The 15,419-nt window shown below is 41.6% G+C and overlaps 2 long non-coding RNA genes across 2 annotated transcripts; one reads left to right on the top strand and one right to left on the bottom strand.

Moving 5' to 3' along the window:
* LOC110392626 lies at window positions 631-5,890 on the bottom strand. The gene is made up of 3 exons (XR_002434517.1): window positions 5,625-5,890; window positions 4,123-4,834; window positions 631-3,328 (listed from the first exon to the last, which is right to left on the bottom strand). It is a non-coding gene; the product is annotated as an uncharacterized LOC110392626 (long non-coding RNA).
* LOC110392627 lies at window positions 4,735-15,413 on the top strand. The gene is made up of 4 exons (XR_002434518.1): window positions 4,735-4,823; window positions 5,575-5,657; window positions 10,324-10,477; window positions 12,924-15,413. It is a non-coding gene; the product is annotated as an uncharacterized LOC110392627 (long non-coding RNA).

Below are 15,419 nucleotides of genomic sequence, written 5' to 3'. Positions count from 1 at the left end.
GCTTTCTGCTCCGTATACAGCCACTAATGCTATTAGCTTAGTGCACAAAACTGCTTTGTGCACTACTGAACTGAAGTCCCAAAAGAACTAAACCCTGTTTTCATAAAATGCTGGGATAAAACAAGCTCTTTTGAAGTCTAAAAAAATGTATCATTCAAATAACTGTACAGTATTAGAACATCTTTTCTTCAGAAGAAAATGGTCCTTTATATGCTTGGGTCTCCAGCTAGAAAACTGCCATAAATGGTTTTTATGGTACAAAGGCAACTGTGAAATAATGACGCTGAAAATTCATAGTCCAAAAGAAAAATAAATGCTTCAAGTTTCCCTTGTACCAGAGAAACAGGCTCCTGCACAATTGCAAGCTTTTAGATTCAAAGTAAGAGGACGAGCTCCTCTGAAGTGTTCTCAAATAACTAATACTGAAATAATTTTCATGTATACCAATAACAGGACAAAGAGAAGTACACACATTTTACAAAACAGAAAAGATATTTTACCTAAGTTTGTACAGTCGTCTAACATAAGCAAAAGTACCTAAGAAAATATTTAATATAAGGAATGTCAGCAGTTTCAGTCATTTCTGTCATCTCAGTTTTCCTCTTCATAAAAATTACTTCATCAGACTGATAACAAATCAAATATGTGAAAGTTTATTAAAGCAGAAGAAAAACAGGGATATCAAATTTTACACTCAAGAAACTGACAAATGCAAGTCTTCAACAATAAAAGCTTCTGTCAGAACCCAGGAAACAATGCCATTATGCTGTGCAAACACCTTTCAAAAAAGTACGTACAGCTTCAGGCAAAGAACACAGTTCCTCATTTCTCTATACCCTGATGCTAATTATTCCACAAAAATTTTGTACTCCTACAGTGAAAGTGTTGCACAATCCTGTGAAACTACTGCCAGGGATCTTTTCCAAATTGATGAAAAAGGAGTCTGAGAAAGGCTGCTTGTGATAAAATTTCTACTATTGAAAGCATTATTTAATATTCTACTGAAAAATTGGCAGACTTCTAAAATTTGTGGAAATGCAAAGCATACTGACCTGTTGGGTGTTTTGTTGTTTTTGAAGGGTAATAACAGTTTAGACAGGCTCCAACACAAAAGATCACACATGATATGCGCTTGCATCCACTCCATTCAAAAATCATGTACCGGACTTTGAAGGTGACACTACCATTCAAAGCTCATTTTAGGGCTGTCCCATTGTGGCCTTTGGAAGCCACAAAAAGGCGTACCAGAAGAGCTACTTGGCAAGGCTTGCATTTCATCACAGCAACTTTGTCATCATTATCATTCCAGTAGCTTGAGAGCAGAAACCAGCATTGCTGAGGCCTGCTAGGTTGAGTCCCGTAGTTTCAACCCCACAATATTTTGGGCACTTTCATTATACCTTCCTCCATTAACAGTCAGACATAGACACAATTGCGAGACTGAAATAAACAGGGTTTCTGTCTGCTCAGAAGCTGGAGAGAGAAGTCAAAACAGCCACATATGGTATATGGAATATAGAAATCTTAGAATTTGTAGAACATGATCTGCCCATCCGATTACTTATGTAAAACCTACTTCACAATTCTAGCCATTGCTTTGTGCTCTACTGAACAGAGACACTAACAGAGAAAGCGGAGGAACAGTATCAACACACGTAACTTTGCATCACATTTCACCTTTTCTCTCCAACTTTGAAGGATAAAAGACAAGATTTCTAGCAAGAGTGGCAGTGCCCACAGCACAAGATCAGAACAAAATTTTGTGAACTGCGGAGAGTTCATCTTCCCGTGCTGCTTATTCTGCTTTTTTTTTCCTGCTGTTATTTGCTTTCATGTGCTCCTACTAAGATGACAGTGAGAACATCCTCATAAGCCTGAGGGCTTTGTGGTTGACATTCTTGGCTGTGCCATTTCCACACTGCTACTAAAAGAAAGAAATGGGTTCTAGATCTGCTACTGAGTAGATTCTTTCAGCCATATAAGACACTGTTTGACTGAGCATGAATAGTTTTGCATCAAGATTTTTTACTTTGTTTTTGGTCCTATTCTTCTGTGGAACTCTTAGGTATCAATTAGATAAGAAGCCTAAATGTTTAACTAACAACACCAAGTTTGTCATGAGGAAGACACTCAAGAACAACAGATTTGTCTACTAAACCCAGGATTTTAACAAAACAAGTTGTTTCCATACTGAAAAAGAAATGTGCACAGTTGTCCTGAAAAAATTTAATAACTCCCTAATTCAGAAACATGACATATAATTCCTCACTAAAATAGCTAAATCTTCATTTTTAGAAAAAGAAAACCAAACAAAAGAAAAACAAAACAAAACACAACACTTTACTCAGCATGTTTAAAGGAAAACCTAGTGCTGAAAATAAAGAAGTGACAACAAAACATACCCCTTATTTGATTCACGTAGCTTTACGTGCAAAATTCATGTTGAAGTAAAATAATGGTCCCATGCTGGTAACAAGAACACAGGCTACAGAAGAGGCATGTTCTAAAATAAAAATAAATAGAAGGTGGTTTTCCACGTTTTCTTAGTTCTCCCTAATCTTATCCCTGTAACAGTGGAAGTGAGCTGTTAGGTGCTGTCATTACAAACCATGTGAGCATATGCACTCATGTCAAAGCAGTCTGCTCGCTAGTTATCTCATCAGAGGTATTTCCAAAGCTCTGTCATCCTGACTGGAAGACTAATAGCTGCTTCCTCCTGATTAACCCCTGAAACCAAAATTGCAGAACTTGCTGAAGGTCTCCCTCAATATATTCAATTTATAATTGTTTACTGTGAACCACTCTGTGGTTCTCTTCCCCCATTCAAACAGTTCTCACCCTTCTCTAAGGCATTATTTAATCACAAGCAATGTAAAATCATCTTACTGTCATGACAGATCGTACAAATCCCTTCTACTGAGTACAGTCTCGATCTGTTGTATTGCACAGTAAGAGGGTTTGCAGGATTACCTACTACAAGTTTTCAAAAGTTATCCAGAATTGAAGCACAGTTTTAAATTCCAGACCTCAACCCCGAGCAGTGTTAGGAAACACATTTCATCCGAGCATCTTCTTGAAATCATTGCTGTCCATTTCTTTTCCTGGCATACAAGCCAAGGCAGGCACAGAATCCAACGATGCTGACAGCGAGGCCCAGCAGGAAGGCAATTGTATCTCCTGCGTCCATGGCTTCAACCACTGGCAGCACCAGCAGCAATGAAGTGAGGACCAGGAGAAGTTTCGAGGTGCACCCGGTGGAAGACATGCTGCAGACCCCACGAGGAAGTTAAATGATGAAAGCAGCAGAAAGCAGGTTCTTCAGCAATATCTACATGGAAAACAAAAGGAACATAATAGGACCTCCCTCCCTTCTCCCTTGGGTTCTATTCCCAAAGGCCAACCAACGAGATTGTTGTATTACAAGGATCTGCGTGGGAGTTAGGACAACCAGTTACAAAAAATATGCAACTTGGCATCATGAGACAACTAGGGTGGGTCTGCAGCTTTTCACTTCCTTTTCCACTTGGTTGAAACAAATCTCTCAAGTCTTATCAGGAGGGTGGGTCAGTGTGTGCCCTCCTGCCTGCTGCCCCGTGCCGGCTCGCTGCACGCCCGCAGCGTGGGCCTATCTTTGGGTTTTCAGGACAGGGTGGCCAACATGTACCGCTGGCACGGCACAGCAGGGCTTTGGAAGCCACGCACACAGGACAGAATGTGGATTTAACTGCCGGTCCCTCCCTGTGAAGTTCCCTGTGAATATGCTCTAGGACAAATATCCCCTCTGGTTTCACAAAGTGCAGGAGAACCGGTTTGAGGTAACTTCAAAGAAACCGAGGGAAAGAAAACACGCGCAGTGCTTACCCAGGGCCACACAGGTACCTTCGGTAAGTGCGCTGGCACAAACAGAAAGAACCTAAACCCCCGGACGGGGCCTGCCCACCCCGCGCAGCTTCCCCGGCACCAACCGTCCGGTCCCGTGCTCCGAGAGGACCGCAGCCACCGGGGCGCCGCGCGGCGCCTTCCCCCTCTCCCTCGGCAGCGTTGAGCGGCCGCCGCCCGCCCACGCGGCCCGGCCCGCCCCGCAGGCCCTGCCCTCACGGCGGCTGCCGCCGAGCGCCGGACCTCGGTCACCTCTCGCAGCAGCGCAGCGCAGCGCAGCGCAGCGCTGCCGACTCCGGGCTGGGCGCCGTCCGCTCTCGGCGCCGGGCGCTCAACTCCTGGGGATAGCGGCTTTCCCCCGCGCCTCACCGCGCTGCCGGGACCCGGCCGCCGCCATGACAGGAAGGGGTGGCGGAGGGCCGGAGCCAGGGGCGGGCTGACCCGGCCGGGCCGCCTCCCGCCGGGCACGCAGTGCCACGCCGCGGCCTTCACTCCTCCGCAGAGCCCGCCTCGGCTTCTCCGAGCATCCTGGGCTGCGGGCAGGCCGCGGCCCGGCACCGCCGCCTTTCCCGGCCGAGCGGCGGAGTGAGCGCCGCCCTCCTGGGCGTCAGTGTACCCGAATGAAATGATAAGCGGCTCGTTGTCAGCTCTTCTCTATGACAATAAATAAATAACGCGAGTTGCCTTCGGTCGGACTGCCGTTTTGGGTCCTGATGCGGCAGCGCTACCAAGTACTGATTAGTACCAGCGTAACGAGCCTCCGTGGAGGGGTTTAATGGGTTTATAGGGTGCGGAGCTGCATGGTGCATTTACAAGAAAAGACATAGTGAAGTCGATTGTAATCAGGCAATTACCTGTGGTCACCCACAACACCCATTCAGAGGTCTTGGTTCTTCTTATTTCTGCTTCAGACAGTCCTACTTGTAGGAGCGCTGTGTCACACGGTAGTATCCTTCTATTACACAGAACAGGGCTAAAATGTTCTTATTGTAAATGCCACAGTGGCGTACCTGGCTAGTTCCTTATGGAAGCTTGAGTTTTTGTTTTTCAGCGGAAAATGTGCATGCTTTCATCTGTACAAAAAACCTCTAAGCAATTATTTGAGTTTTAAAGTGTGTCTCTTTGGAATGAGCACAGAAATAACCAAAAGCAATTGTGCTAATACCTTACGTTCAGCATTTATTCATGATAGACCACGTTATCACAGTGTTTCCCCACACTTGTGCAAGAGAAGTTTCTGTAATCATTTCTCTTTTAAGAAAGAATTTCTGATGAGCTTCCTGAACAGCAGTAGAAACCCAGATAGATTGTTCCATGTACATCTACCTTTGCCTCTGCTTTATATAATTTCATTACAAGTGCCCTTGAGCAACCACTCCTCATGCTTATAAAAACTTTTTTAAGTCTGAGCTGAAATGTTACTGCAGCGCTGACCGTAATTACTTTCTTACTGCTCTTCCTTTCCCCATCTGTCTGGATCCATCAGCTCCCTTAGTCTATAAACTTTCAGGACTAGGAACAATCGTTTTGTACTCTCTTTGTATCAAGTGCTGCGAAAGCTTATTCTTTATAAACTGGAGTGCCTAAACTCTGTGATAACGTTACTAATAAAAAAGATCAGCATAAATGATAACCATCCCTTTTTATTCATTTCACAGTTTTTCTGATCTGAAATAATTAATGTCTCTCTTTCAGTTCTGAAGGCATTTTCTCAAGAAGCTCGAACAGATGAACTTGCTACTTACCTGAGAAAAAGCCCTGAAACTTCTGATAAAAAGGTATGGTGGCATGAAGGACAGTAATGTCACAATGCCTGACTCATTCCTTAGCAGATCACAGACAAGCATATCCCTTGCTCAATCTGGAGAGCAGCACTGTGAAGTGCAGGAGGTAGGTGTCACCTCAATCATGGCTGTCTTCTCAGAGAGTCACCTTGGAGTCCTGGCCTTCCAGCTGCCCTGCTTGGCCTACTTGGTGCATTGTTGATAGGTAAATATTACAGCATTCTGCATGTCAAGAAGTGTTTCTGTAAATCTCAGTGTTCTATTTGCTGTTGCGAGCACTTACCAGTTAAAATTTTTGATAATTGTCATTTTAGTCCCACAAAACAGATGTGAGAGAGTTATACAATGACTTTTCGACTCTGTGTTTTAGAGCTAATAATGTCAGTACTGAAGAGTTATGGCATCTTTGGACTTGCATATTTTGATGGTGAGGAGTGTAAAATCCAAGGAGAAGACTGAACATAACAAAATTATCTTACTCTCTCTCCCCTCTTCTCAACAGTTGACATGATGTAGAGAAGTACAGTAGAAATGTTGTGAAAAATTTGGATTGTAAGGTATGTCATGTGTTAACAATAGCATGGAAGTGCCATTGAGAATTAGAAAACAGTGTCATTTGGGGATGTATCTCCGGCTTATTAGCTTTTCCAGAGCCACTGCATTTCTTAGCTTTGGCTTCAGATACAGACTGCTTTGAAAAAATGCCAACAAAATCTAAACAGTGAAGGAGACTCTTGTGGTTTTTGTGCTGTCTGAATAGCAGAGAAATGTGTATTCAGCTTCAAGCTCTGCCATCAACTTCCTCCATCACCTCAGGCAAATCTTCCTTTTGACCTATCACTGCTTTGATTGTTGAGCTCAAGCTATTATGTAACTAATATTCAGAGGAAAGGCAGAGAACTCACAGAGCTGACAAGTTAAAGCTTTGTAAATGCTGAGGCACAAGGCTAAGGAGGTATGAGTGGGACTGGAAATTGAAAATAAACTGCACTTTCTGGGCAGGGAAAAGTTGCAAGATAATCAGCAGAACAAGGCAGCACCCTGAAGGGGGGATTCGTTTTTTTTGCTCCCACTCAGTTTGTCTTTTCATGAGAGCCATTTGTTTATTACATGACCACACTGATCTAAGAAGCTTTCCAATCAATTTTTGGACTTCAGCTGTAATGAGAAATGCTAACTCTGATTACTGATAAGACATTGACTACGGGGCAATGATTATCGCTTTTACACCAGCATGTTCACCCTTGAGCTACTTTTCCTTGGTGATACTGAATCTGACATTTTAGCTGGCTGTCGCTATATCCTCACTGCATCACTTCACTCAGATCCATCCACTTTTTCTCTTACAAAAGCTATGACTTGCTTTATTTGGTCTTCACTTCTCTTTCTTTGAGTTCCCCATCAGAATTCAGACGGTACTTCAAACACCTCATTTGCCTCCGCACTTAAAATACAGCATGATTTACTTCTATCATTAACTTTTTCCACATTGCTTCTCAGTGTGCTGTCACAGAAATGTTGACTTCATCCTCACTCATCCTTCCTCTCTATCCCCTCCCTTCCTATCGTGTGTATCTGTTTTATCCTGCCTTAGTTTTCTATTTTTGTTTCTTGAGGTTTCCTCTCAAAAAAATGTAGGTAGTCACAGACCTTCCCTATCATGAAAACATCAGTTAGATTCTCTTCCTGTAACCAGTGCTGTTTTTATTCCCATAATCTCTATCCTCTCCAAACATGCTGTGCAAATTGCTCTAATTATATTATACATTTCCTTCAGTATGGCCCATCCTCCCTCCATGAGCTGAAACTGCTCACGTTGGTATCTCTAGTTAGCGTCCCAAGCATGAAGGCCCTTGTTTTGTTATCGTCTTTTTGATTGATGGACTGCCTTTGAAACTCTCATTCCTCTTCCAAAATCCAGTATTCACCTGCTTTTTAAAAAAGCTGTCTTTCCTGACTCTTCACTTCTACTTCTTAAATCTTTATTGCTTTCTTTTCTCCTGTTGAGATAGTGATAGGTTTCTACTTGTTCATTTTCTTCTTAACTCTTGATTCTTCTTGACTCTCTATAGATTGGCTGCCCTTATCAACAAATATGTTCTTGGATATCAGCCTTTAACTCCTGTTTTATCTTCCCCCTTTTTGTTCCCACCTGGTGGTGTTGAAGCCTTACTGCACCTAGCGCAGCAGCTCTTTGATAGCTCATTCCCCCCTGACTGTATTACCTGTAGTTATGCCTTGACAACGATTCGCTCTTGCTGCGACCCCTGCAGCTTTGTTTATTCAAAGTGCTGCTGCTGAGGTGCTTCTCTCTGGTTTGTCATTTTTGCTGCGTTCCCTCACTTCATAATCCTCCAGTGTTACATTTCCTCTTTTGCTGAACCAAAGACAATTTTCTTCTGAATCATAGAAGGCAGTGTAATCTTCCTTCAAACTGGTTTATCCTATTGCCATGTCATGAGGTTAACTTCTACCTCTCTTTTGTCACCCTGGCAGGCTCTTTTTGATCCCTCTGAGAAGCAAAAGTTACTTCTTTCTGAGAGCAGGGAAAGGCTTACAGAAGGAATTGTGCCACTTTTTGATACAAAATTCTTTCCTTTGGCACCACATGCTTCCTGCTGTCCTTTACACAGCCATGAAAATAAAGGATTAAATAGCCCAGTGATTCCTCTTCCCTCAGTCCTTTGCTCCTCTAGTCTGGCAGGGGATCTCCTCTGCTGCTGGAATCTCTTTGAGTTCCCTTGCCAAGACTTCAGAGATGTCTCTGTGCAGTGCTGGCTGAAGCAGAGGCACAGAGGCAGCTGCCAGCCCTGCAGAAAAAAGCTCTGGAGTTGGTGCTGGCAGGAGGCGGGAGCCGTGAAACTGCAGGATTGAGTGCAGAGTGTGCCAGCCAGAGTTAAACACCCATTGATTGACTTCTGTGCTGAACTCCTCAGGGGAATGCAAGAGCTACCCATCAATACTGGCAAGTCCAGGGATTCCCCATGATTATTGAGAGCAATGCCATGCTTTTCTGGGATTACAGGGAGCAGGCATCTGCGGTTTTGTAGAAGTATAATACAGAAGAGGTAGAGATCTGCTGGAACAATGCTCCCAAACTCTCTCCAGCTCTGAGTAACTAAAGACTGAATGCAGTCTTCTTGACTTCAGTCTATTTTTTGTGCTGATGTGAACGATTGAGATGTTCTCACATTATTCATCAGCATTTCCACTGGTAAGTTGAATATTGTGTTTTGTATGGTTTGTTCTTTTTGAGAAAAATGAATTACTGTACGTTATCAAGAAAATGCATACAGCACCAGCAGTTTAGCTTCAGAGGACCTGGTTATGCTGTCTTCATCAGTACTGAATGGTAAGCAAAAGAGGATACTATTCAACACAAGAATGACAGAATGAGATTTAAAGGGGGTGTAGCAGCTGTCATCCACACGTTCTTTTGAGTAGTACATCTTTTTTTTTCCCAAGTTATGCTGTCAGATGTTTTCTTCTGTGCATATAATTGTAATAAGTAGGGGAAGTTTAATGAAAATAAAAATTGATTTAAAACATAATAAGCTTGAATAACCATGTGTTTTAAATCTAGAACTAATCCATATTTGGATGCATGTTTATCTATAGAAACATGTAAATAGCGTTTTTTATCTTATCAGCTTTAGACATTATTAGAAATAAAGCTTGGCTACTTATGGAGTTCTAGCGATCTAAATCTGAGTGTTTTAGTCATAAATGAGAGAACTGTTATTATAAAATTGTCCCTTAAATTTGCATGCCCAGAATATACTTTTTTTAAGATTGATGTCTGAAAAGAAGGTAGCTGAAATTAGAAAATAATTAGGGAAAACAAAGAGGTTAGTATCAGGCTCAGAATGGTATGTCTGGCAAATGGGGAAGAAGCCAGAATGAGGGGCTGTGCCCTCTGCCCAAACTCACTGCCTGGGGGAGGAGGATCACAGAAGCGGAGAATGGGTCACACTGGAAAACATGATGGTCTGGTTTTGAATTTCTCCAAGGATGGAGACTTCACAATATCTCTGTGCAATCTGTGCCAGTGTTTAATCACTCTCACAGTACATTGTTTTTCTTATGTTTAAATGGCATTTTCTTTGTTTCAGTTTTCACGTCTTGCCTCTTGTCCTGTTACTGCATACCTCTGAAAATAGCTTGGCTCTGTCTTCTTTAAGAAGATATTTATACGCATTGCTAAGAAACCACCTGACCCTTTTCTTCTGCAAGCTGAGCAATCCCAGCACACCCAATCTCTTGTCTTCTCCAGATCCTAAATTACCTTCTTTGTTCTTTGCTGTACACTCTCCAGTAGGCCATGCCACTATTGTAAGGGAGTACCCAGGACTGGCCCAGGATCTCCAGTTGTGTCTCACTGGTGTTAAGCTGAGTGAAAGGATCACCTCTATCAGTCTGTTAGCATTGCTTTACCTAGCACAGCCCAGGCTGTTGTCAGCCCTACAATTCTGCTATGTCCTCCTATTCTCCACTGACCCAAGGAATGGAGGGGCGTTGGAGTAATTTATCCACCTCTCAACAGCTGTTAAGTCATCACACTCATTAATGCTCTGTGGTTCTGGAACCCTCGTAGGAACATGTTTTGTGTAGCCCTTGTAGTGGGGCCTCAGGAAGACAGCTCAGTTTTTCTCTCCCTCAGCTCGGCGCCTGCTCTGGAGGAATATTTTGCACTGATGCAAACATTTCAGAACCCGTTTGTGAGAGTTCTGTGCCCATCTCCCTGTCAGGGCCCAGGCTGCTCAGCTGATGCGCATGGTGAACAGTCCTCCCACAAAATGAACAAGCATTTTCGTGTAAGTATATCTGAAGCAAGAAGCAATTAAATTTACACAATTAAAAATGAACAAAAGCTGGAGAACAAAGACAGGAAAAAGTAAGAGCTAAGTCACAGAGAGAGAAACTAAGGGTGACAGTGACTGGAGACAATCAGAGAAGAGAATAAAATTAAATTCTTCAAAGGGAAAAGAAAACTTCCATAGTTGCAGCTGACCCTACTAAGAACTAATTAAAATGCTGGAATTCATCTTGAATGTATTATCTGTTTGGTGTTTCTGAGCCTGAATTCCATATCTGAAATATTGTCTCACTGACATATTGGAATTTTCCGGTAGCCTTCAGTGAGGCCATGATTCCATGTGTATTTGAAACATAGGGGCAGTTATTCTTCTCAATGTTGAAATTTCATAATTTTTCTGATGCATGTGCAGCAGTCCAGTGCTAAACGGAAAGCCTGTAAAGGATTCCTATACATGAATAATTACACAGAAAGTCATTTATCCTAAAATCGACATGTATTTATTTGGTAAATGCTGAAGTTTTGCTGTTGCAAGTTAACAAAATGTATTTGTGGAATAAATCTCCCATATCTTGTCTTGGTCATAGAAGGCTCTAAAAATACTTTGTAAAATAAAAAGCAAATCTGGATTATTTCAATGCCAGTCTAAAGGGAAGGGACATCACTCATGAGGGGCACATTTAATGAGCCAACTGTCCACTCTCAATAGCTGGAAATTCATTCCAGCACTTGGTTATTTGGCTCCCTTTTCATTAGCAAAAACAGTTTGAGTTTCACTGTTGAACTAAATACACAGCTGTTGCTACAAAAGACACCGTGATTTCAGAAAAATATAATGGGCTAATGCCTTTGTTCTCACAGATTACACAAACCTTGAAAGGAAAATACATTTATCTTCTGCTACCAGTCTGAAAGTTCATGTGGTGAGAAAAATTGCTCATTGCGAGTAAACTGACAAATACAATTGTAAATACATGTAATTAAAACAGACATTTCTCACCTTAGCAGCTCCAGTGGCCATGGTGGTAAGAATCTAAGATACATGAAATATGGGACCTATATATATTCAGTGTATGTTTAGTCACTATATATATTAAAAATAATAAAATAGTAAAATAATGATAATAGTAGAGTTAGTATTATGGCACCTGATCTGGATTCAGCCACTGAAGTTATTGGAAAAGTTTCCACAGAATGAGTGGGTTTGGGATGGTGTTTAAGTACCATTTTTCATGGCGTAGTATGAAGGAGAGGGGGGATGGTTCCCCCATTTTACAGCTGGGATAAGCAAGAAGAAAGACAGAACAAATTCTTGAAATTCTTGTGGAAAATCAACAGGACAGTCAAGAAAGGATCCAGCGCTTTCTTCTTCTTGCCACTAAATTGCAGTGGCGAATTTCCTCCAAAACACTTAAAATGAAACTGGCGTTCCTTATATATTGATATGGTATTGATTGTGTCCTAAACAGTTCAGTCTTAAAAAGGATGTAGCTTCTTCTAGCTCTTAAATGTCTTTATTATGTATAGCTATGTATCCTATTTGGGAAGGAATAGAGGAATTATGCGATGTTTTGTCAAAGCAGTGGGCTCGAGAATGATGCTAGACCACAATAGTGGTAAAAATCCCCAAGGAGGACAACGATGCAACAGTCCAAGGAACCCTGTGGCTACAACATCTTTTTTTTTCCTGAAAATTTTGGAAAAGACCTATTCATGTGTTTAAAAATCAATGCATGTATTGAAAGCCATTCTTAGTGACTTACTTCTGTTCCCACGCACCTGATTTCTGTGGGAACAGAAAAGGAAAATCCTTTTGTGAAAGCATTCTGTCTCTGTCGAGTTGTATGGTATCTTGTGCCAAACCACAAAGCCCCTGAATGTCTCGGGAGGGAACTTCTGCAGCAAAAAAGTTCAACATTTTCCATGCTGATTGTCCTTATGTTCCAGCTGAGTTACAAATACAACTGTGACACAAACTGTATGGAAATACATATATTTCCATCACTGTTTTCAAAATGCATCAGTAGCATCTTAAATCATGGAAGATTTTGTTTTGCCAGTGCTAGATTTCAAATGGAAGCTGCTTAACTTACAGGGCTATTTGCTATTTTGCTTAATCACTTTTGAGAATCGATCCCTTCTTCAGGGCAGGAGCAGGGAAAATTGCACACTTTATGCTTTAGGGAAGTGTAACTTCTCTTTGAAAGTCTCTATAAATATGGTTTGTAATTGTTTCATCTGCTGTGAACCCATCAGTATCAGAAGAAAGGAAGGCTCAAATGTTATCAATTGTTAGATAAAATACCCAATACCTATGATAATAAAATGTGCATAAAACACACACAAACAGGTATGTATATAACTATGTAAAGAAATGTATGTATGTGCATAGATATGCATACATACAGTCTTGAAGTACTTACGAAGTTTCACTTCTCCCTTAGACTGAGCACTGCCTGAACTCTTTGGCTGGCATCCTGTGAAGCACTTAATCACCTGCTGCCCTGTAAGCTCATCCACGGTATGAGGATAATCATCGAGACCATTTACATTTAGTCTTGCACTTGCTTCCCTGCATCAGGAGCAGCACATTCAGGGCCCTGACAGATAAAGACCTAAATGTGTATCCCAGCAAACAGAGGCAATAAGTTCCTGCAGCTGGCATCCCACTTTTTGATAAGACGCTTCTGAGTATTAAGGTTGGGTTTTCACTGTATAGAAGCCAAGTTTTATGCCTCAGCGTTATGTGCTGGTGCGCACCTCTGTGCACAGAATGTCAACGACTGTTCAGACAAACTTTACAATTACATGTATAGAAGGCATCTACATTAAAGGCCATATGAAGATGTATTCTAATGTACAAGGCTTTTGAGAACTTGGAGAAAAAAACTTTTAAAAAAGAATGACAGGAGATTACCAAGTTTGAAACCAATTTTATGTGAGCCTCTGCATTCTAATGCTTTTGACTAAATTATAAACGCATTGTCTACCTGTTCCCACTGCAGGATACCTTGAAAGTATTTAATAGGCGTTGCTAATTGCTCACATTCATTGTCTCTGAGGACTCCTTTTGCCAGTATCTGGCATCTTCTGGAAGTGTCAACCACTGAGGGATTCAAAATTTATTCTGACTCTTTTATGACTTGCAGTCCAAATAGAGATAGTAAGTCATAGTTTCTCTTTACCAGCTTGTAGTAATGTAGCCTTTTACTTATCCATGATTGCAAGCAATTAGAAAGCATGTATCTGTTGGGCTGCATATTTTGAAGCAAAATAGCTATATGCAGATTGGCTTAGATACTGCTTTCCTTACAGACGTTGTCCTCCCGTTTCATGCCTTTTTATTATTTTTGATGCTCAGATGATGCATGATGATGATCAGAGAAGATTTATGTGTGTCACGGGGAGGCCATAAAGTACAAGGTTATATGGGTCAAAGAGGGAGATGACAGAAGCACGGGCTGATATTTTAACAGTAGGTACCAGGAGAAAAGGTTGCATTTTGATTTAAAGAGAAAGCTGTGAGAAGGCCTGTTGACATTTAGGTGGCTGGCAGAAACTGTGGGTGGAAGATTGCACTGTGAGCTTCAGATAGTCGTCGTATTCTTCGTATCGTGGGAAAGAAAACAGCTAATTGGTTTGGCTGGTGAGTTGTAACGTGAAGCCAGATGGAGGCAATCTAAACTTACTGCTTAAAAGTAGTAATTTCTGATTAGTTCTGTCACTGACACTGCCACTGGACCAGATGCCTTGTACTATGGTATTGAGGCTGTCCTAGGAGCTCTCACAGTACTGGGCTTATACTGGGCAATACAAAAGAAGGGAAAGAGTTCAAAAAAATTCCAAACTCTGCAGCAGGCCATAGTCAGCTGTGTATGGCTGAAAGAAGAATGCTGGATTTGAATTAATACACAGATGAAATACTGTATAACTATAAACAGCCACTGAGAAATCCCCATTCCTAGCTTAACTGCTCTAACAGGTTTGTATAGTGAAAGGTCATCAACTGTTAAACTTTTTTTTGCTATAGTCCTTTGTCTTCCATAGGATCACTATTTCCTTTGTGCTTGCAATAAAAATCTCAACAGTAAGTCACCAAGACAGTAATACATTTGCAAAATGTTTTAGTGTGCACACAACTATCTTAGGAGGATGGAGAGCATTACCTGGACTAGTAATAATCCCATGTGTTTGGCTTTATTCCTAATGTCCCTGTGGGGTCAAAGTTGTCCTGCTGTCTGTGTGAAGGACAGATGATGAGCCTTTGATGTCAGTTCAAGGTACAAAAATGTTACTACTGTGAGCACTGCAAACCTCAGTAAACAGCTAATACAGAGATAAATGCTTTAGGCTGTACCTCGTGTTCATGTGCTGAAGTTGAATACTAAGACTTTTCTGTTACTTAGCTAATACTAGAGCCATTACTTATTCCGGGTAGCGGAGTGTACTTATTATTATTTTCATTACTAAAAATTTTCTAAATATTTGCTCTAAGTTTAGAATCATGCTGAAAGAAGAATAAACCTTATTGACGAGTTCAGTTCACTTCCTTCGATTGACATTTCCAGGCTGATAAGATGATGCGATCATAAATCTCTGAAGATCTCAACGTTACAGAAAGGCATCTCAATTAGCCACTAGATCCAGATGACATTCTGACGAAACGTATAATGAGAAAATTAATGTAATATAATCATCCCTGTGAACATATAAGGTGTGCAGGCCTCCTGGGATGGGAGGCAGAATCTTTCCCTTGCTTTTTTCTCCTTTTCCTTTCCCTTCCTTGTCCCCTTGCCCGTCGCCTTCCACTTACCTTGCCTTCACTTACCTTCCGTTCTCCGCCTTGCTTGTTTTCCGCTTTTCTCTTCCGACTTCTTCAAGTCAAGCCTCCTCTCGACGCAAGTCTCCTCTCGACGCTTTCCTTGTGGGCTTGATGGGTC

The sequence above is a fragment of the Numida meleagris genome, chromosome 1 (assembly GCF_002078875.1).
Source record: "Numida meleagris isolate 19003 breed g44 Domestic line chromosome 1, NumMel1.0, whole genome shotgun sequence".
NCBI classification, from domain to species: domain Eukaryota; kingdom Metazoa; phylum Chordata; class Aves; order Galliformes; family Numididae; genus Numida; species Numida meleagris.
Note: the sequence above shows the minus strand (reverse complement) of the source record. Positions and strands in the feature narration are given on the sequence as shown.